At 45.9% G+C, this 22690-nt stretch overlaps 1 long non-coding RNA gene across 1 annotated transcript; it reads left to right on the forward strand.

Moving 5' to 3' along the window:
• Nucleotides 1-503: 503 nt before the first annotated feature.
• Nucleotides 504-5681, forward strand: LOC111844268 (uncharacterized). Its single transcript, XR_002838345.2, has 3 exons — nt 504-706; nt 5136-5189; nt 5347-5681. It is a non-coding gene; the product is annotated as an uncharacterized lncRNA (long non-coding RNA).
• Nucleotides 5682-22690: the final 17009 nt, after the last annotated feature.

A 22690-nucleotide genomic window follows, 5' to 3' on the forward strand; every position in this document is an offset into this window, starting at 1 on the left:
GTAATAAATCTGTCCAATTACTGTATTACCGATCCGTTTTTCTCCGCTAAAGAAATTATTATTTCATTTAGACTTGTTCATGCATCATGGATTATTTTATTTCGGTTGGTCAATAGCAGGAAGTGCAGTATTTTATTCTGCGGGGGCTATGGATAGCGAGGTTTTGATAGAGTGCGCCGCGGCGGGCGAAGGAGGGGGGTCGTAACTCGCGAGGCGGGGGCTGACATCGGTGGGGGCTGGGGGTGCAAATCTGCTGCATTATCAGAGCGGATTTTGCAGAAGAGCACGCTGACTTTTCACTCTAATTTACTTTAGGCATTTGACAAGCTTACAAGGAGGCTAGTCGCTCACGCCACGATCAATGGAAACTGAATTATTACCTCCAATAAGACAATTTGTACATCACCTCGATCTCTGTGTACATGGAGAATTGGATAACGCTGCTGCGCTCAGGCCTGCGCCCGGCCGCAAATCAGATTATCCGCGCTCCGCAGAGGAGATCTTTTGATTTGTTATTTCGCGTTAAAGGCGTCAAATCCTATTTCAGGAGATAACCGCACTTCGGGTCAGCGTGCCGTCCGTGAGCCTTTCATCCTGAGATGTGAACTGGGGGCCGGGGGCTAATCTGGGGTCGAACCCTAGCTGTGAGTCGTTGTGGAAGGATCGTTGCCGGTTGAGTCACGAATCGCAGATCGACGGTGCCCAGGTGAGTGCAGTGTTAAGACTGCGTTCAGATTTTAGCTCGCATCTTCTAATTAATACAGTTTGCGTATTTAATGGTGATGGTTCTGCTGCATGTAAGACATGTACACAGGTTTCCCCTGCACGTTTGACACGACGTCCGTATCTCACGTGCACCATGTTTCACGTCCTCAAGGCTTCCCAGTAGCATGAATGAAAACGTCCACAGTGCCATTTCCTGTGCCTTGTGGTCCCGCCATCCGAAATGACAGGTCTGCTTCAAAGCCTCCCCCGTAACAGTTCAGTGGGGGGGGGGGGGCTTGGCAAGATTATAGAGTGCAGTAGACAGGCTGCCCATAACCCCTAATCATGTCGTACAGGTGGGCCAATCAAGGGTCGCCATGGTTTCAAAGCGACCCCCCCCCCCCACCCCCATTAAAAAGATGAAGGGAATGCTGAGTGTGTGTAAAAGCGATCATGTGTGGTTTGCCGCCATGTTGAAATGCCAAAACAAACCAGCGCAGCCCTAAAGGTACCGTCCACCAAGTTCCTGGACTGGAAGCCTTTCTGTCCTTCGACTATCAGGAAAGAGTGTTGGAGTGCCAGGGACCAGAGCTGCCCCATGGCAGATTCAAGGAAAGACTGGGGAGCACTTGTTTCATGGGGTCAGAACCAACACACTCTGTGGTCCCATGGCAATGGGAACGTCCTCCTGTTTGGGGTCAGTGGGGGGAGACTGCCTTCCACGTTAACCACTTCTTGGTTCAGACCGAGGGTCGAGGAGGCCGTGGGCTTAGCTAGGCCGCTCCATGTCTGCTGTGCCTTTGGACGTCTGCATAACCATTTAGCAGTCTATGAACGGGGGTAATGGATTGTGTGAGCAATGGGACTCAAGTGTGTGGCATGTGTCTAAGAAGTCAACTAATCTCATAATGTTAGTCGTATTTAGTTTAGCAGACAGCAAGGCCAAAGAGCACTTTTCCCTGTATATAAGATGCATATTTATTACATGACCCTGGATAAACGGGTGTGGAAAATAGATGAATGTTGTCAAAGGGTGAAGTATGTTGGAAGAGTACTCGCAATCCGGTGATGCGTGAAAATCACCTTTAATGGCAGTAAATACACCGCATCCTAATAAATCCCACGTACAGCTTCTGTTCGTTACGCAGTTTCTCAAGTTGCTGAAGATATTCACACCCCTCCAGATTAATAACCAACGTTTGAGTTTGAAGGGCCTTTTATGGCTGCCTTCATAGTACCATGAAATCCTTACTCATGTGCTTCCTTCAGGACACAGTGCCAGGTACTACATAAGCCCAGAGTAGTGTTCCATGCAGATGCAGTGCAAATCACAAGCATACAACACTATGTATTAAGGACTTGATGGCAAAACAGACAGGAATTAACACACAGTCATTTTAGCCAATTTACCAAAAATATTTAGTTTTAGGGATTACAACTGGTCGCTTGTTCAGATACCAGATTTGAAAACACATTTGCTTGTATCATTACTATCTGTCCATCCATCCATCCATCCATCCATCCATCTTCCGTAATCACTTAGCCAGAACCTTGCCTTGCTTTGCAGATAACTAATAAATTGCAGCAATTTGTTTGTAGGAACGATTTTAGGATCACACACACACACCTACCTCTCACTAGGCATGTGAAGCTGGTTTGAAATGTCGGGACATCTGAAAAGATGATGGCCCATTGTACCAACAAACAGCAGATCATGTTCGTTCCGGTCGGGTCGTCTTCGCGACAATCGCGGTGACAGAATAAGCTATTCCGGGCCGGATCTCAGGGAGCCGTGTGAATGGCAGGCGCTCCTCGCTCCCGCAGGACAATTAAACGCACTCGGGACGCTTCAGTGATCCCAACTGCAATCCAATCCCAGCTGACCCGTGCAGACGAGCCGCCTTGCCCCAGTCCTGGGCTTCCTTTATTGGGCCGCTGGTCCTACATGAAGTACTGATGGATCTATGGTCATCTGAGACAAGCCGCGGGATTCAGTTTGACATCACAATCACACCTGGGAGCACAATGCAGTGTGACTCGCCGCCCCGCTCGGATTTGGCTTTAATAGCAGCAGATTTCAGAGATGACAATGAAATAAATAAGCATATATCACCATTTTGTTTTAAATTCAGGTGAAAATGAGATGGTTTCTGCAAGACCCCAGCCTATGTTTGTACTCACTACATGCAATCTTTTAAAATGGCCCCTTTAATAAGGGAAGTTTTCTAAACACAGACCATCAGTTACATTCTGTAAGTGATCAAGTCCCTGAAAATTAACATTCATGGAAAAAAAAAATCAGCACTGGTCCCGTGGTTTGCATAATCATGGTTCAGGATTATCGGTAATCCACGCAGTTTGTGGTGCGAAAGGTCCGGACTGCAGGAGAAATTATGTCTTTTTGTTTTGAATAAATTGATTGTGAAATGCATCATTAAAAATGAGAGGGCGCCCCCTGTAGTTGAATGTGGGGTATTGGCAAAAGAGCCACCAGGCGAGCCCTAATTGCCAGAGAGAGGCTAATTGCGGCGATGAGTTTCAGACACTGGTAATGAGCGGGAATTAAAATACAATAGAGTGGTGGAAAGATCCGGATCCAATTCCTATCCTGAACCCCCCCCCCTCCCACGTCAGCCCACCCCACAACCTCTGGTTTTCTAGCCCCCCTCCAGCGTGTGCCGGCTGGTAAGAAATGCCTGTCAAATTGCCTGATTAATGACCCCAGTGAAACACGTCCAGCTACATTAGAGGCCCATGTATCTGCTGGGGTCCACGCGGGCTGGGCTTTGTTCTGAGAGGAAATGGTGTCAGCATCCACTGCCGTCCTTCCATAAAAAGATAAAGATTTACTGTCATCAAAGGCTAGATTAAAGTGCACAATCCTGACATTGATTTTTACCAAAAATTCACATTTTGGGAAAACTCATTCCAGGGCGGACCAAGATATGATCAGCTTATTTGGAGAGGGACAACATGGAATCTTCTCTCGAATGAACTTTGAAAGAAGTAAATTGTAAATATTGATTTCTGAAATGAACTGTCAATCTTAGTTGGCGAGATTATTCCTATCATCTTGCCCGCAACGATGAATTCAAAACTGCTGACAAAGTAGGGTGGATGGGATTTCTGTTAAGAGCAGGTCAGCTGGGCTTTTCACTGGCGAGAGCCGGGTAATAGTTGTTCAATTTCATCAGATAGTGGCCGAGATCTCATCAGCGGTAAAAATGAAATGAACTGTGACTCCGAATCAGGATCGGGCCGCTTATCCCGCACAAATCATCAAACGGTAGTTGAGGGTTTTCTATTATTCCAGGGTCACTTCATTATTGGGGAGCCCGTTTTGGGGGGGGGGGGGGATTCCTGGCAACAAGGCCAACTTTCCTGTTTCACCCCGGGGTCAAGTCTGAGGGGCAGTTTGATAGGCTCCCAATGTGTCAGGAGTTATCCTATTACCACTTAGGAGGTATGTTGAAAGGTAACAAATCTCCACCACTTGTTATCCCTGCCTCACTTTTTATTGCATGTGGGACATACATTATTTTTCAAGAGCGGGACGAATATAATTCATTTTTCCCATAATTGCGGGAAATAGATTTTTGTATCTTACCACGAAGCTGCCAATGTTCGTCTCAAAGCTGAGGCGGGATGAGCAGAGAGTCCCGTGAGGAGCGGAGATGAAGGGCAGCTATTTATTAGGGAATAAAACGGGCTGACGGTACGCAGGCCGTTTGGCTCAAACACCCTCCTTCAATTAAAACCTCTGAATAATTAATATCTCTGAGGGGAAAAGAGTACAAAACATACAAAGCCATAGCCTTCCGCGGCAAAGTGCCCCTTGAGCGTTAAATAAAATATGGTTTGTAAATGGACTGTGCCGTGTGCATCAGAGGCAAACAAAATAGAGAGACATCGAGGAGGAATGTGTTTTTGTAATCTCTGAGTAATTCTATTGTGTTTCCCGCTTGATGTGCCTGGTATTGATCTACAGGAGCGCGGCGGTTCGATACTGACAGGGCTGGGCCTCTCACTAGATACACCTGTGAAAAATGACGTTTGCCGGAGTGGGGAAATTTGTTCAGAGGAGATAACGAGGGGAGAGTTTTTGGGGGGAAGGGGTGGGGGTTGGGGCGGGCAGGGATAAAGGTGGGGGGGGGGGGGGGGGGGGGAGGGAGGTCTTGCACTGTGCAGTGGACGGGATCAGAGTGCCTGTCTGAGTCACAACAGAATAACAGCTAGACTTGTGTCACTTACTTTGTTCATATGTAACGGAAGAATGCCACTATTTCTTTGATTGTTTTGGTCTTATATTTATATATTTAATATATATATATATATAATTGCAAAATTAAAAATAATATACAACAAATTTTGATATTTATTTGCATATATTTGTTTGTTTGTTTGATGTTACTGGATGGCGTGAGTTCCAGTTCCACAAAAGGCAAAGAAAGAATCCCAAATGTTGAAGAACGCTGCCAAAACAGGTTCATTTAAGGTTTATTTGCACATTAATATTTATTATTCTTACAGACTGTTTTTCAAAGTGAACAGAGCCATGGTATAAAAATTTCTTCCTAGAAAAATATAATCTCAAGATGTATAAAAATGAATTAAATAGACTCTGCCTTGTTCCCTGGCCAGGGTTACTGTCACCCTCTACTGGATAAGTTTTTATAGAAGATGGATGGATGCATGGAGCAGATGATGTCAACATCTTCTTCCCTACAATGGGCCCTCATGCAAGGTCTTTCAGCTGGATTCTGAATGGTGAAGTAGGTATAAACTCAGCGTGAAACAGTCATTGACAGCAGGGGAGGTCTGTGAGTAAATATGATGGTGACCATAATCCTCTTGGAAGATGAGCGTGGTGTTTGATCTGAGGCCTTTACTACATGGTTTCTCCAGGTCAGCCCTGGAGAAGAATTAGCTGTGAAACCACCCGCACACCCCCTTCTGAGACACGTGGGGAGGCATCCTGCTCTGATTATTTCCCTGCAGTTGCTCACGGCCCAACATTACCGATATATTAACCAATAGAGTGGCACGGTGCATTGGGTTACCGTCAGGGCGACTGCTGATCGACCAACGACTTGAAGGGTGGAGAGGGAGAAGCTAAAGGCTGAATAAGGGGAAGCGGGTCAGCCTGGTGTCCAGGCTCTCTGGCTGTGCGTGAGGCGGCTAATGTTTTAGGGCTCTGCTTTCCAACCCCCAATCCAGCAGTCCATCTTACCGTGAAACAGTGGAGGTTTAAGCGGAGGGGTTGATTAATGTCCAAAAACAAACTATATATTTTAAAATGTTTCACATTTGAGCATTCTGGTCACATCTGAAAAAAAAAATGGAAACAGGTAAACTTACCGATTCATCAACTGATCTGCCGGCACCTAGGCAACATCAAAAGGTTGGGAGCCCCTGTTCTAGAGGGACAGGATGGTTGAAGGGATTCAACATCGTCGGGTGTGAAGAACTGAGTTTCGGACGAGTCTGTTTATCTTAACAACTCTGGTTGTTGTGGAGAAGATTGCCGGTCACACCTCACCCAACATGGAGACCCTGGAAGCATCTTGGCCAAAGAGCCGGGTTATTTTGCTGCTGACTGAGGGCTGGAGATTTACGAGCAAAGCTGCACGAGTCCTCGCTCCTCCAGTGAAAACTCAATGGTCAGCTCTCTTCACACATTTGCTATGAGCCTGTGCAATTTGCCACTGTACCATTATTCTTAAAAGCTATATCTATGCACCAAACATATCCTTAACATAGTGAAGAAGAAACATACTTTCGTGCTCACGGGAACGTGAAAAATATCTGTCTCTGAAATGGATATACATTTACCATATCTCCGTCAGAATCAGCATTTGAGCAATTGCAGCTGTTATAAACAGAAGGATAATCGGATATTGATTTCGGCCTGGCCACATGGAATTGTGGGTAGCCAGGCTGCTGGTGTATGTCTAAATCATGAAAAAAGAATATCTTAACAAAGGGAAGGCGTGTGACCTTGGCCTCCTCCTGGGTGCTGGTTCCCATGATGGCGAACCGTCCCAGGGGGGGTCAGCCACCCCCCCACCTCCCAAGCCAAGCCTCTGATAGCATCCTGGTAATGAATAAATGGCAATAACAAAAGGCTGATCACTTGTGTACAGAACCATTGTTTTTGAAAATAAATAAATATACTGTATATATATATATATATATATCTAGAGAGAGAGAGATAAAGAGATACAGACAAACATAGGTTGTGGGGACATCCCATAAACTTCAGTTAACTGGATTATTCATAATCCAACCCCATGGTAAAATGCGGTAAAAACAGATGAAGCACTGGGCTTCAAGCAAAAATTGTAGAAAACGTTTTACTTAGTTTTCATTTTGTAAAGTTTTTCCTGCATTATTTTATAAAAAAAATTATATTGCATCGAAGATGGCAAAACACTCACTAGCATGGTGCTCATGGTGGATTTCTCTGTGTTGGGGTTGGGCTGAGGGGGGTGGTAGGGGGGCTTCCACAGGCACCGTGGCAGCGCCAGGGCAGTCTTTGGTCAATGCCGGACCCCCTGGCTACCCCAGTCAGGCGCCGCACGTGGGGTTAATTATATGTGTCTGGGGCAGCCATACAATACTCCCTCTGGGGGGGGCAGGGATCTCCACTTGCCCTAATTAAGCGGCTCGCAGAGCGATCCTTCATTTAGCCATGTCCCCGCGTGTCTGGAACACCCCTGAGTGGCCCACACATCACGTATCAACATGAATGATATCAAATAAAGAAAACCAGGCGGCTTCGGCTTCTGGGTCCTCACCACCCTGCCCCCCCCCCCCCCCCCCACATCCAGTCTCCCAGGTCACCCCCTCTGGCCCATTTTGGACCTGTTTCCCCAAGAAGTGTAAAAAAGTAGTTCAATTAAAAGAAGACAAACCAAGGCTTAAGGGACTGCGTCTCCTCGCATCGCTCAGGTTAATTAGGAGGCGGGAAATGAAGCAGTAATGGAACTGATGCACTTTCAGTGTCAGGGATCCTCGACAGCACAGGGTCTTCATCTTCTCTGCGACTCCTGCCACACAAAGATGGCTGTGAAGTATGACAATAACATCATACACACCCGTGTCTAGCGTCATTTAAACTCCCCTGCACATAAACACATTAACAGGTCTCCTGTACAAAATATCGGGTTAATTCAGTCATTAAAATCTTTTCTTTTAATCTGACTGTGCTTGCTGCTTTACGTGGATCGTGGAGTGCTGTATATAGCGACTATAATGTGCTCACTGTTCCCAGATTTATCTTGCATATACACACAGAGCTCCGAGGACACAGATCATAATCGCCTCTGCGTATGTACTAGCTGTCTACATGTGAGCCTTCTCAACATCTAAATGAAGTCATGCACAGCAGAGCTTGTTCCATCTCCATTTCGGCTTCGTCGGTTCACGGTACCCCTTGTTCTCTGCAGGTCTGGAACTTAAAAAAAAAAACAAACTTAATTCTTTAGATATTCAGTACAATGGCTGCTTATCTCAGCCCTGTTAGCACACACTCGCACACACACACACACACACACGCCCGGCTGCCATCGCCACGCATGGGGCGGATTGTCACGCAGATGGCCTCTTTTGGTAATGGAACGGCCCGGCGATCGATAAGGGGCAGACGACGGCGGCGGTGCTAGCACAGGCTGCGTTCTTCGGGGGCAGTAATCCTGATGAATAATGTTGCTGTCATAACAGCGGGGATAATCTAAGGGTGACACTTAGCGGCGTGATAGATCGCCTGCCAAGACGTCCCGGCCTCAGCTCTGTGCCAAGCGGCCCATGACAACTTCTGAAATATTCATTTTCTAGCGGACTGTGACTCCGGCGAGGAAGCGGCAACCCAGCCAGCCTGCTGGAGCGCAAACTGCACATTTTAATGAAAATGAAGCACAAAGCGCCGCATTCCACGCCCGGCGCTCGACGTGCCTCTCATTTACGTCCCCGTTTATTTTTAATCTTCTCCGCAACATACTCCACCACGCTCCCGAGCCCAGCTGAGACCAGATTAAAATATAATTTGCAATACGACGCTTATCGGTTTTATTTAAATGTGCGGGATCTGGGGGGGGCTGTGCATTATTCGGCAGCGTATGAGGAGGGTCACTCTTCCCAGCCTCCGCGCGACTAAACATTTTGAGTGTTTAGTTGTGTTGAGTTGTACTGTCACATGTTCCAAGGGAGACAGTGAACTGCTTGAGCCGTGGCTGCAGAGCAGCGGACAGGAGCCTGGCGGGAGAATAGCAGTGATAATGGCATGAACAGCAGCGTAGCGAAAGTTTTGGGACGGGGGCACCGGGTGAATTTCATTGCTTCAGGAGTTCTGTGACAAGTGTCACGTCGCTCATCCGTATCACTAGGGGGGGCTGGAGATAGCAGTGGGGCTTTGACCACAGCTGCGGACCTCAGACAGGGGGGAAAGGGGAATGGGAGGGTTAATGCAGTTGGAAATGCACCCCCCCACCCCCACATGCACCCAGAAAAGAGATAATCTATTTACAGTGAGTCCGTGCTGAAATGGTTTGACACGCCTGTTTGTTCTATACACTGGGGCCTCCGTACAGAATCTTTAAATTGATTTGATTCCCAGCTCTCGTATCTAACGGGTCCGGGGGAGAGAGAACTTTTATGATTTATTACTTTAAAGCAATAAAGTCTCCTGTTGACAGAGGGGAAGTACTCGTTTACCGCGTATCCCCCCAGGCTCGCCAGCGTATCAGCTGCAGCTCAGCCGAAACAGCGTCTCGCTGCACCCGCGGCCCCCAGCCCGTGTTGACACGGAGTATGAAAGAAAAATAACGGAAGAGATGCAGACCGTGATTACGATTTTTTTTGGGGGGGGGGGAATTGCTTTTAAGATGTGAGGATCAGTCTGAGCTTTGACTGACGTGTGGGGTTTGATACTGAAGACGGAGTTGGAAACTTGGTACTCAGAAAGCTCACAGCCATGGGATTGAAGATGAGACTGTTCCTTGAAATTAATTACTGATAGGAAGTCCCCGGTTCAGGAAGGTGGTGCTTAGCCATCACGTTAGAAGGAGTAGTTGGACTGGGGTCTGACCCAGAATGTCCCTCCGCTTTGCTTCTCACAGTCAATAAAACCCAGTTAGGTCTTTACAAGATGACGCCTTTGGCAGCCAACGTCATAAAGTGATGTACGGTTTGTTCAGTTTTACTCTCAGTTCCATAGGTACCCAGATGTCTGGTAGACATCACTGTAAAGTGAACAGATGAAGAGGAAGACAGTACTTTAGCCCCGCCCAACAGAATGCATGCCCAGAACATCACAGTGGGGGGTCAAGTCAGGGCTGTAGGATAACCCTTGATTTGAGCTGGAAGCCCCCGGTGAATGAAAGCAGACCGTTGTTACACTGCTAATGTTCTTATTCGTCCAAGTCTGCGGCTGAGCTCATACGTATCCAGCTTTACGTAAACACATCACGCAGACAAGTGATTAGCTTTGACCGCCACTCAAAATATTTAGCGTTTGCTACACTAAGTCAATAATAACGGATAATTAAGGCAGCAAAAGCAGTAACAGGGTCGGGTTCCCATTCTGTTAAGCACACTTCAAACTCAAATGCTTGAGTAGAAGTAAAGTCACGCAGTTTCCCCTGCACGACGGAATGAACTATCAAGTAACGGCATGAAGCGAAACGCAGTGGGATCCAGAGCGCAGTTTTTCCAAAGGGAAGCGGACGCGAATTGATTACCAGGTGCTTATGGCGAGATTTAAATGACTGAGCACCGACTTTGGCAGGGTGATATTAAGTCTCTTTCGGCCCCGCATTAGGAATTTGTATCTCTAAAACACTCTCATTATTCACATGTAAATCCTCGTTCGGTCGTCGGTGCCCAGATAAGCAAGACGTATACCCTGTCCGCAGAGGAAACAAAAACCAGCCGTAATGTGTCGCATCAGCGGAAGACAGAGGGCTAGATTAGGGTGAAAAATTAGCCAGCGGACGGAGAGAGCTCATCAATAGATATTTATCACAATATTTGTATGTTTAAGTGTGCTAAAAGGAGAATAATCATCGAAAAAAGGCAAGTTCCTCTCTAATTGGAATGGATTCCAAATCCTCGCAGTTTGTGGTGAAACCAAACTATTGTCGAATAAACCTCAAGGCAACTTGCCATGCTTCCACTGGAGGTCACGCTCCGCAGCCTAAATGACGGGAATGATCTCCAGTAATTCATTTTAAACCACCTAATATAACAGTGCATGAAAAGCGAGCACAGATAGATAAGAAATGGGATCTATGCAGGGATGGATAAACTTATCTGGGGCGACATCAGCCAGGTGTTGCTGATTTATCTAACAGTTAGACAGGATGGGGGCCTGTTGTTTACTGGGGCAGCAGGCCAGGCCCTAACCTAGGATAGCCTATGCCTTATCCCACCCTGTATGTGTGATGCTACCTTTGCAGGGAGAGGAATTATTTAGAATTTGATTTTTCGAAAACAGGTTTTAAAATAGGTGCATGAATCTGATGTTATAGCTGACATGACGTTGGCAGGGGGGGCGACTTGTTGCACGTCGATATCAGCAGACGGCGGCACGAAAGCGATGCCCACTGAGCCCCGGCATCGCAGCGAGCAGCGAACGCTCCACCGGGCCAGCAGCCGCTGCCAAGCGATGCTCTCCATCTGTATCCTAGACGCTGGCTGGCGGGCGCACGGCTCGGCGTGCCGAAGGGAGCGTGCGGCCAACAGGAGGCAGCCGGCCGGGGCGGATTCCACCCGGAGGCGCGGCGGCAGACGGGAGGCCGATCCCAGCCCCTGACGCGAGACACGGCTTGGGAATACAGATCTCCATTTCAGATACCGTCCCACAATCTCTTATCCTTTACAGCTGTCCACAAGTAAACAACAAAACAAAAATACATCTATAAATAAAAAAATGGTAACGGGCCCACATCCCCCCTAGTGCCCACATCCCCCTTAGTGCCGGCGTCACTTTTCTCGCCGCTTCTGGCCTCCGGTCGATAGCCATCAGTCATAACCATCGTCACTGTGGAGGCCATGTGTCGTCCAACAGGACGTTTTCAATTTACAAATTGATTTATTTTGGCTGCTTTATCTGTGTGCCAAAAGGGCGTGAGTGGGTGCAGGGTTGGGGTTGGGGGGGGGGGGGTTGTCGTTTATCGTTAAACTTCTGATTGTTCTTTTGGGTTGAATCTGCTTCGTTAAGACCAGGCCATAAAAGCCCTTAGGGCGAAAAACTGCAACGAGTCACAGGGGTGGGGGTATTAATTCATAACGTTTAAAGATAATACTGTCACCCCCCCCCCCCCCCCCCTACCTCAGTATTTGCCCAGGCGAGCAGCACAAACATGCTCCCCTAAGTGCTGCATCTGTTCAATATAATAAGCTAACATAATGCCTTTTTAACTTTACCTAATTGCCTTCGACATGTCGTTATTATAAATATTAGGTGTCCACAATAAGGAACGCTAATTCTTTTGACTAGACTTAGGATTCAAGCTTGTGAACAGACACGCTAATCTAATTATGAAGGTGGTGGAGTCGAACGGCTGAATTTTCTCGCACTTAGCATTCAGCGGTCAGGTTTCAGCAGATGTGCTGTGAAATTAATTTCCTCTGGTGTAACCGGAGACCCTCTGTTATACAATTTCCATTTCACAGATGATAACCTATTATCACTTTATTCAAGGAAATGCGCTAATAGCCACAGGGAAGGCTGAATTATTCATATTCAGCTCATTCCCATTCCGCGGCTCTCCCGCCGCTCTTTTCACGCTTTCCGAGAGGGCTAATGTAAACACCACCGTATCCTTGTAAATTGGCTTGTAGAGGAGGCTGTTAGCATATTGCCTGGGGACTGATCCAGGCTGTGGATAGCGACTGATATCTGTAAAGTACAGCGTGAGCGGGCGGCAGGCTGTGGAGCCACGCTAGCAGGTGGTAACGCCAGCTAATCGGCGACAGGGTCAACGACGTCAGCTGTTAATATGCCCCCGGTACCATGCGGGACGGCCCCTTAAACGCAAGGGGGCCTCCGTGGGGAGGGCCCCCCCGATTAATTGGGGCTGCCATCAGCTTAAAGGGGAAACGACTTTGATTTGGCCTGATTCCATTAACCGCTAATTCCTCGCTGTGAACTGTTTAAACAGCCCGTACAGTTACCATATGATATATTTACCGTGCTGCATAAATTCAAGCGTCTTCTGAGCATCGTAATGGCATTTTTATTTTTGTGCAATTAATTAAATGATTAGTAGTAATTTTCAAGCATTTGAAATGTTGGAGGCGGCTACTGGAGACTCTCTTGGCCCTGGGTAACTTTCTGGGGTGTGGTTGGCACAGAATAATGCTTCATTCTGGGATAATGAGACGACTGTGATGATGACACCACCCCCCCACCCCCCCCACATTAAACTAAATCCCTGCTATGAGAGGAGGGCTGCCGGTCCCCTCATTGACTCAGGGGCTATTGTTAAGCGGGCCCTGTGGGGGGGGGGGGGGATGGGGTCACCTGGGAACTGCCATGGGGGAGGGAGAGTCCAAACCACTAGCTGTGTTGCTAGGGTGCCCCCCCCCCCCCCAACCTTACTACAAAGCAACAGAAATTGTGGATAGGCTTCTGGGTCTGGGACTATGGGCCTCCAGAAGGGGGCGCTGCAGAGTATATTGCTGCCTCGACCTGGCTGGTTTTTTGGTTATTGCCAGTGTCCCCTGCTTCAAGTTGACCTTGTGTACTGCGGTTTTATTAACTCTGAGCCTGGAAACAGCCTGGTGCAGTGTAGCCTTCTGCCAGCAGAACCAGGATTAAACCACCATTTAAAAATGTAGATATAGAGTGGTCTCTTAATTTCCAGAGCTGTATATTTAGTTGTTGCATTGATGTAGTGCTTTTCAAGTTGCCCAAAGCTCTTTGCAGATCACATGAGACCAGGTCAGGTTTGGTACAGTGACACAGTGCTGCCTCACACCTCTGGGACCAGGGTTCCACGTGTGTGGAGCTTGCATGTTCTCCCCACGTCACCGTGGGGTTTCCCCCCACGGTCTAAAAACATACTGAGGCTAACTGGAGTTACCAAATTGCCCGTAGGTGTGAGTGACTGGTGTGTGAGTGACTGGTGTGTGAGTGACTGGTGTGTGAGTGTGCCCTGTGATGGGTTGGCACCCCATCCTGGGTTATTCCCTGCCTTGTGGTTGTAACCTCTGGGATAGACTCCAGACCCCCGCAACCCTGAATAGGACAAGTGGTTACAGAAAATGGATGGATAACTTTGGAATAGAAAATAGTTGGCATTATTCAAAAATGAAGTGTTACTATGGTAAATGAAGATTGTAATGAGACTGAATGGAGGCTGACTGAGTGATGATGACTGGGCTCTAAAAACTATCAGTTTTCATACCCGATCCTGACTGTTTTGATCAAGCGATGCTCCTGTCTGGTTGCATTTTACTTCTGGGTTCAAAAATGTTGGGACAATACAGATCATAGCTGTCAGCAAGATAATGCAAGATTATTCACACACAGGAAAAGTGACATTTATTTTTTCTTAATGCCTTTCTTCATATATATATATATATATATAAAAGTAGTAGTAAGTATATAGACCTCAATAATTGAACATGCTCACAATATACAATGTAGAAACCCCAGATAAGCCTGTATGTCAGTATAATAACGGTGACGATATATTGACAGTACGGGAGCAGCAGTACAGTCTGACCGTAATAGTGGGTTAGTACGGCTTCAGCACCTAATCACAGCATCCAGATGCAGGTCACAGTCATTATAGGCAGCAGGAATCCACCTTCCTCCAGTGGAACAACTTCAGGATGAAAGATCATGAAATTCCATTGAGATACTATGAAATTGGCATTTATTTCCCAGATCAATACTTTCAAAATCACTTATAAAGCGTTTGGTGATGTGTACTTTCCACAGTGAGCCTACAATGAATTTCGACTTTGACGCTGAATGTCGGCCTATGGAATGCGATGTGCATTATCTGCAACATATCTGCAGATGTTTGAATATCATAGCAACTGAACACATGGGTAGAACATTTATGAAGAGGATTAATGAAGAAATGCCGCCACATAAGACGTAGGGGCCGGACATTATGCTGCAGGCTTATATTTAATTAATGAGATTAGTGGTACTGCACTCTCTGCTTCTGTCACAATCATTCAAACAAATCCTGACAGTGCTATCAAATCGATTTACTCTGATTATGAATGTTTTCCGGTTTTATCTTAAGTACTACGCAGAAGTTCAGGCAGAAGTCAAATAACAGCATTTAATGGATTTTTTTCCCAACAGCAGTAATAGTGGAACATTAAGATTACATTTCAGTACAGACCCTTTAATTACGGAAATCGGGGGAAAGAAAATGCTTTTAACATTTCTCTGAAAGCTTTAAATGAGGCTGTCTTTTGCTTTTATGACTAAAGATTTGATTATATTTGACATAAATTTGAATCAGTCTCTATTTAATGCTCATTGTTATGAAAGTGGTTTATTACCGCAGCCGTTGCACTTGAACCAAAAAGTGCACATCTTTTTCGTGAAAACATGCACTCATAAAAAGACTGAATTGAAGCAGCACAGTACTTTTCCAGGCAACGCCGAAGCTAACTAACCACATTTAATTCAAAAATAAATTTGTTGATAAATCAGCATTTTGAATAGTCACTGAAATAATACAGCATTTTGTTCATGTGTAGGGCTATTTTTGCACTTGATTATTTTATTTCTGTCTGCAATTTACTGCAGACTTTTGAGAAGATTTTATGCTTTTATTTCTACTTAAGTGAATTAAATCATTGACAAGCAGCACAAAAACAACACATGACCAGAATTGTTATGTTCTTTTTTAGTAATGACCCATAAATTTTGCAAATTATATTTGATTTTATTATGTATTAATATGCCTAATATTTTAAAAATCTGTGTTAAAAATTTCCTTCTACAAGAAATTGGCATTCGAATTTATCGATAATATATTATTGTAATTGTTACTGCTATTTCCGTAATAGTTTTGTGTTTTTTCTGGTCTCAACATATTATTGATAACCGAGCTGTGTCACACAGACACAATATCAATATTACCGACTCATTTTTAAATGAAGAAAGCGTCTAAAGCAGGGTGGATATGCCGGGGGGGTTTATACCGCCACTAGATGGCAGTGCGACCCCCGAAAACGCCCGTAATATGCGTGACCGCCCGGAACACTTTTACATACTGCATAGAGTTCACCACTGATCAATTTGCCCTTCAATAAAAGGACTCCAGCCTAGTTTAAGTTCAAATAAAAAGCATCATTCAAACAATTCCTGAGCCTAATCTAATTTCATGTAAATGGCTGCTCCGGTTTTCCCTGACGTGTTGGACCGTGGACTTTGTTTTCGGCGCGGTTGACGGCAGGTCATGTGACCGCGCGATCTGTTATCGGCTAGACCCCATGCGCCCATGTTATTCTCATTCCGCTACAATTTGTTAAACGTATATCACATTTTATGGTGTTGAACAAAGTCCTGCGCCATTTCCGAACATGGAGAGTAATGACATACAGGCTTAAAGTTTAGAATATCCTACCAATTATGTTTTTCATTCTCCTGTTGAAATAAAATCTAAATTTAATTTGCAGCACTTTCCCAAATATTTCATATAATTAATAATATTAAATCTAGCTAGTAAGACGTTTCAAAACTGTAAGTGAATAATCGTCTTGCACTACATTTCATAATGCTCAAACATTTCACCTATCCAGGTGGATTCTTAATAATGTTAATTAAATCCAATACATAGGCCTACATTTCGGTGGGGGCGTTTTGGGATTTCGCGCGTGTAGTGTTCATGTACGAGAGCGCGCACGTCAACGCCTACCTGTGTGCGCGTGTGTGTATGAGCGCGCACGTCAGTGCGTAGCTATGTTCGCGTGTGCACGCCCGCCGGCGTGACTTGTTCGGACGTATCCCGAATGAAAGAGAATATCGGCGCTGCGTGCTTTGATGTGAAGCCGGTGGAGGACAGAAAAAGCCAAACGCAGCGATTGTGCGTGACCCTCCCACGCTATACAGGCTCACAGCACCGTATCGATGCAAAATATGCGCAACGTATAAAATAAACGATTAAATAATGGCTGTATATTGTATATGTTGTATAGGCCTATTGGATGATCGGATTATCCTGTTTAAACTATTTAATTAGTTGTGGGTTAATTTAGTAGGCCTATTGTATTAGGCTGTAATACCTAAAATTTCCTGGCACATATTCAGATTACAGAGTAGGCTACCTAGCTGTCTGACATCGCGAATGGATAATGAATAGATTGAATACACACACACACACACACACACACATAGGCTACATATTAATGATGCCTTCCATAGATGTTATGCTTGTTTTATCCTTTAAAAGAAAATTCCTGTTTTGTATGGCAATATAAACAAATAAATGACAATAAAACTGGAAAGACAGTTCCTGACTTTTATCCAGTACTTTCTGAAAATAGCCAATATTAACTACGTACGTCGATGTTATTCTGTGTGGAAGGGGGGCTGGATCATTCAGGTAAAACCCCGTCTGTGTCCTTAACATATATGCCAATAAAATGCCGATAACCATTCTTGTGGGACGATTGACAGCGGTCAGAAACGACCTTGACTAGACCTCATGTCCCGTCAGAAGTCGGAACATATGCTGACTGTCACCAGAGGCGAAGGACGGCAGCGGAGCGCTCAGGGGTGTCTTTGGCTGGGAATTACTATCCGCCTTTTAATCACCCGCGTGGCCTGAACGGCACTTTATATGGGACCGAAGTGTCGCATTTGAAGCTCGTTTAAGGAAAGACGACCTCTGCTTGTGCGTCAAAGACGGGATTCCAAAGTGCCGCTTACTCAGTGCTGGATAAAACTTAGTGTAACCTCAACAGGTTGGCTTCGGAGTTACTATATATATTGAAATACACATTAAAATATAAGTAAATGTCTACATTTTGTGTCATATCCCACATAATCGGTTGAATAATATAATATATAGGCTACAGGAAGAACACCTGGATTTTTATTATCAAATTTAATATTTTCCAAATTATTTGTTTTGCAATTAATTAATTCCAGCCCATTCATTAAAATATAAATTTTAGAAAGGTTTACAGCAAGAAAAATTGTATTAGGCTAAACATTAGCAACAACAAAATCATAATAATAATAATAAGAAGAATAATAATAAGAATACTTCCGTAGTTATTTGCTATTGTAACAGTGCCAGGCTGCCATCTTCTCCACTTGTCAGCAGCATTCTGGGTGGGCAGCTTCAGCCAACTGCCCTCGAGTGACTGACACGGATAACAGGCGTGTAATACGAAGCGCAATCCGAATCCCTGGAAGCTGCCCGGAGAGCAGAGCCGCACCACGGCGCTCTTTAATTACTGCGCGTTAAGGAGCGGCCGGAGGAGCGCGCCGCGCCGCCGGGACTGACAGCAGAGAGCGCGCCGCTGGCTCGGCTTTGTCAGGGTGGTTGCGACTCGCCAGTTTCCTTAGAAAATCTAAATTACGTACCCTAAAAAGTACCCTAAATTACATTTACTACATAAGTTAATATAATACGTTTTATTATTTAGTTTTTTTTTTTTTGTTTAATTTAGTATATATGCTACAGTATAGCCTATTTCCATTAGGCTTCCATTATGAACTAAGCATGAATATGGAGTAACATTTACAATACAGTTTATTTCTCACTGAAGTTTAACGTTTTTAGGCACAAATTCAAAAGTAATTGGAAAAAGATATTTATGCAAAGTGACACCTGCACACATTCTTTTCTTAAAAAGATGGGCACTTGGAAAGGGATGTGACCCTACAGCATCCTGGTGCCGCAGTTGCCTTGGAGTTGGACCCTGACTCCCTTCACCCTCCTAAGAAGTACCACCACTGCACCTCTTCCCACAGCAGCCTCTGCGGCATGCAGTCATCTTATTTTCGCTGCCAGATGCTAATCATATAGAGCAGATGCATAATGGACGACCTGACCATCCATGTGGCTCTTGAGTGTCAGGGTGCGTGGGGGTGGCTCTGGGGGTGCCGGTTCCCCACAGCGCCCTCTACGTTAGGGGCAGAGGGGGCTTCAGTTGGAAGTGCTCCATCATGTGATCACACACATTTGCAAGCGTGCTGCACTTCTGCCTGACGTAAGAGGAGAAAAGCTTCTTCCCAAAGCACACTGTTTATGGAAAAACTACGCGGAGGTCAACGTCTGTGCGTTGGACGTTAAAATGGCCGGCGTATGATTATTATGAAGATCACGAAAAGAAAATTCTGCATAGAGATTTTAAGAGAGAAGTAAGCGACACGGATGACTGCAAAACAAGGAAAAAACATAGAATACTTAAGTTCAGAGCTTTGATTCAGAAATGTAACAATAAATAAATAAAATAAAATAAGTGTATCGTTAGCAACCGTGAGTATTTTGTTTGAGCAAATGCGGAAAGACATAAAGCACAACAAGAACTAAATACCCGCTCCCCCCCCACCAAATATTTTTTTGCCAATATGCAGGCCACACATGCAGCAGATCTCTTTTTGAAATACTGACAGACTTACTGGGATTGCAGTACAACCACACTGATGCAAGTTTTGATGTGTTCAATTCCATGTGCACTGCACACCCCCCAACCCCCACCCTGGTCTCCCCTCCATCCCCTAACGCCCAGAGTTCAATGCGGGGGCTTCGGTTTGGCCTCAGATGACAGGTGAGAGGCCCCCCAGTTCTGCAAGCATGTGCACCTCCAGATCTCTCATAATATTAGTTAAAATCAATGCAGTGCTTTTTTTAATTATTGCTCATGGTGGAGAGTGTGGGAGGCTCATTTAGGGGGGGATCGATATCGGAGAGGGATTGGAGGACGGCGGGGAGGTGCATCAGGCAGCCTTGATGTGAAAATCATTGAAGCTGTGTAGAAACGGGTCCCGGTTATCAGGCTGGTTAGGCCCCCAGCCAGCATGGGGGCAGTGTAATGGGTGAACCCTCCATGAACCAGCGCTCTCTCAGAAAGTTGTTACCCAGAATACGCATCATACTTATCTGTCAGAAATAAAACAGGTACAAACCGGCACCCCCCCACCGCCGCGGCCACCCCTCACATACCCGTCTGCCTATCGATTGTGTCGGCTCGCTGCGCTCCCTTTCTCTCTCTCTCCTTCCGTCCTCATCCCAGGGGCGTGCTTCGTGCGAGGGGGGGGGAGCTTTTATTATCTTATCTGTCCCTTGACCGTAGCGATGGGCTGGGCCGTCACTCCTTGTCCCCTCGTTGCTGTCCGACTTTAAGAGGTTAATAACTTGGGCCTCGGAACATTATTTAGGGCTAGCGGGGGGGAAGTGAAACGTTCCTCTGTTTTCCTTTGCTTTGGATTCACCTCTGACCCCCCCCCCCCCCATTCTCACTTGACTTCGACAAACACACACACCGGCCTTGCGTCTCTGGGTCCGGCAGATTCCCACCGGCCCTCGGCCGGCCAGCACGGCCACGTGGAGCTCCAACGGATACAAATGACAGCAATCTCCGCACGCGGGGCTGGTCCTCCGCCATTATCCGTCACAATTTTCATTTCTAATTGGGCCGCTTTGCAAGCAGACGTGGAGGCTAAAGACCGTGTAATTGTACTCATCTATAAGGCGTTCGGTGTTTATCAATGAGCCTGTATATCAACTGTGTGATGATTTATTTAAATCCTGGAACACGTGCAGGCATGCTGGGAGTCCGCCATTAATTCCACTTAAACACCTAACAGGCGTCTAGGTCCTGCTATTGTACCGATTTGGAAAAACCACCGGAACAGTCCGAAAGGGAGAATCCATTTGAAAAATGATTGATTTAAGTTTCTGACCACCCATGTGATCCAGTGTGAAGGACGCCGGTCCCTAGGCACCAGGATGCTAGGTGTTTGAATGTTTCAGAGGGGACATCCAGCCCCGAGAGTTGGGAGGCCTTCTCTCCACGATGGAGAGCTGCTGGGCAGGCCGAGCCGTGCTGAGGTCCTCCACCTTCCCCAGAAAGCAGCCGGCACATTGGCATGACTGTAAGCTTCTAGCTTTGATCATCTTCTGCAATAAAGCCAACAATGGAGAAGCCCAAAGTTCGCCATCGGCTGGTAAAGATTCAGATTCCTAAGGCAATGGCTTCCCTGCTGCTTCTGGTCTGTCATCCAATCACGACTCCAAGTTCACTAATAAGGAGCCCAGTGATTCGTCAGCTGCTCGCTGGAGGCTGGATGTAACCTGCATGCAGGTAAAACACTTGAGACATCATGTAACATAAATAAGCATGCTACCTCGCCCAGTGTGACCGACAGAGCCTGTAACGTGACACTTAGACATGTATACAAGGCGTTTTTTTTACAAAAGCAATTTGGGTTAAGTGTCCTACTCAAATATATGACAGAAAACCGCCTTGGAAATTTGAACTGGCAACCTTTTCATAACCAATTTGCCTTCCTCGAGTGCCTACAGCAAGTGCTACCCTGCGTCACTGAGAGCCGTGTGAGCTGCGTGAGCTGTGTGATCTGCGTGAGCTGCGTGATCTGCGTGAGCTGTGTGATCTGTGCACCTCTCTTCTCCCACACCGAGGCCAGAAGGCTGGAGCCGACAGACACACGTAGCCACGTTGTGGACGTATTCGTGGCCACTTTATTTACACCCTGTAATTGGGAGTCTGTCCTCAGCGGCAGAGAGAACAGCACCAATCTAACGCAGGACGTTCTTAACAAAGTGGACATATGCAAAAGGACTGATCTAGGGCCTGTGTGTTCCACACTTTACTTTTTATTTATTAGTAGAAGCTTAAAACACGGGAAATGTTATGTGGTTCAGTGATTTAGAAATCTGATGCCTCTATTCAGAAGGTTGTGGGCTCAAACCCCATGTCCAGCAGTGAAATCATATCACAATTAGACCTAAACCCCCCAAACCCCCAGCTCCTGCAGGGCTGCTGCCTGACCATCCTGTCCATTCCCAAGATTCCCTCACTTAATTGTAGGTACCTTTGTTAAGACCTAACAGTAATTCCAACCTTAAAGCTTACTTTGCACGATTTGCCATCTAATAAATTAGTTTAACAGGTGTTCACAAAGGTTTGTGTGGGTTTGTGTGTGTAGAATATAGGGAACAGCTGCGGTTTGAAAGACGCCTTTAGATTCGGAGCAGAGCCGGTTCAGGACGCAGCTCTCCCTAAGCATGAAGTGACAGCCCCTGCGGTCAGGACCACACGCAGTCATGCTTTTATATCACTAACGGAGCTCTTCAGCTCCCAACCGTGTCCGAAACGCCTCGTAGCTCCAGTCTATCTTAACGCGGCTCTGCAGTAGTAGATTCACAAATGTACGCAGAGCATTTAAATAAAAGCTCCCATCTTCCGTTTGTGTGCATCGCCTGCAGCAAAGGTTTGGGGAGACGCAAAGACGCCTTTAATAATATTCCCGCGGTGTCCAATGTATTTAAGCTTGTATGCAATTACCGGGACAATTACAGCAGATTAAGGTTCACGTGAGTTAGAAAACGACCCGAAGTACATATTTAGATAGTCGACCTAGTGTTTAAGGTGTCCATTCAGGAATAATACGTTAAATGCCGTCGTTGGGGTGACAGATCCTGTTACTGACGCCCCATTAGCAGTAATGAAATGATTTTCGTATTTGTTCCATGTTTTTCATTTACTCCCGTTATTTTCCCCATGTATGCACGGAACAGGCTGTCCTGATGAATAATTGTGACATTAATCACTCATTCTTATGGGCTTCATTTGCTAATTAAAATCTTCAGAAGAGCGAATTGACTCACCAGTAAATGCTTAATCACGAGTTTTGAACTGTGTCAGACCACATAATTCATTATGATGGATTGCTGAACTGTTTAAGCGAGCTAATTTATTTTACCTATGATTCCTCCGTCGGGTAAAACGTTTTAAATTTAAAGCGATTTGA

Source organism: Paramormyrops kingsleyae, chromosome 9 (genome assembly GCF_048594095.1).
Source record: "Paramormyrops kingsleyae isolate MSU_618 chromosome 9, PKINGS_0.4, whole genome shotgun sequence".
Classification (NCBI taxonomy): domain Eukaryota; kingdom Metazoa; phylum Chordata; class Actinopteri; order Osteoglossiformes; family Mormyridae; genus Paramormyrops; species Paramormyrops kingsleyae.